Raw genomic sequence first — 977 nt, forward strand, 5'->3', positions numbered from 1 at the left:
AAACAAACAAACAAACAAAAAATGCAAGGAAGAAATATAGTGCCAATCTACCACAGTTTCTTTTAAAAAGGGATCTTTTTTCATTATTTTTGTCTGGATGCATGTGCATGTGTGTGTATGTACACATGAGTGCTGGTGCCTGTAGTAGAGACCAAAAGAAAGCACTGGATTCTTTGGAGTTGGAGTTAAAGGGTTAACGTTACAGTTCATTGTGTTTAATGGTGCAAGATTTCTGTCATTTGGTATCTCAACCCTCCTTAGATCTATTATCACCCATCATCTAATGACACCGAAATTATGTAGAGTGTTCCCTGCTAGTATATGAAGCAATAATAGGTACTAATAGAGGTGCCATACTCTGCCCTCTCTCTAAGACCCTTGAGCTGGTAAGAACTACTGCCATGTTGGGGCTGGAAAGATGACTCAGCAGTTATGGGTACTAGCTGAACTTGTGGAAGAACCAGATTCAAATCCCAAAACTCACACAGCAGCCAACAACCATCTATAACTCCAGTTCCAGGGGACCCGATGCCCTCTTCTGGCTTCTGAGGGCATTGCATGATGCAGGTGCACTTAAGGACATACAGGCAGAACACTCATACATGCAAAATAAAAATAAATAAGTAAAAAAGAATTACTGTAATGTGCCTATCTTTTATTTCTGATCTATACACATTCTGAGAGACAAGAAACTAGATGTCCCCAGGGGGATGGAGGTCAAGCAAGCAGGTGAGGTAAAAAGGAAACATACAGCTCTCCTAGCCTAGCTACTACTATCCTCAGGCCTCTTGGGGTAAGTCTATAGTGCAGCTCTCCGCGCCGGGACTCCCTAAGCCACATTCACCCTTCCATTCCCCCCCCCCTGCCTTTCTATACTCCTAGTTTGGGCTCTGTGCCATTCCTAGTCTTGGGGCCCCAGACACCTGGGGAACCAATACTGCTTCCTGACCCTTCTCACCCAGAGCAACTCAGTCCCT

Source organism: Nannospalax galili, unplaced genomic scaffold (genome assembly GCF_000622305.1).
Source record: "Nannospalax galili isolate Female #2095 unplaced genomic scaffold, S.galili_v1.0 scaffold11, whole genome shotgun sequence".
NCBI lineage: Eukaryota > Metazoa > Chordata > Mammalia > Rodentia > Spalacidae > Nannospalax > Nannospalax galili.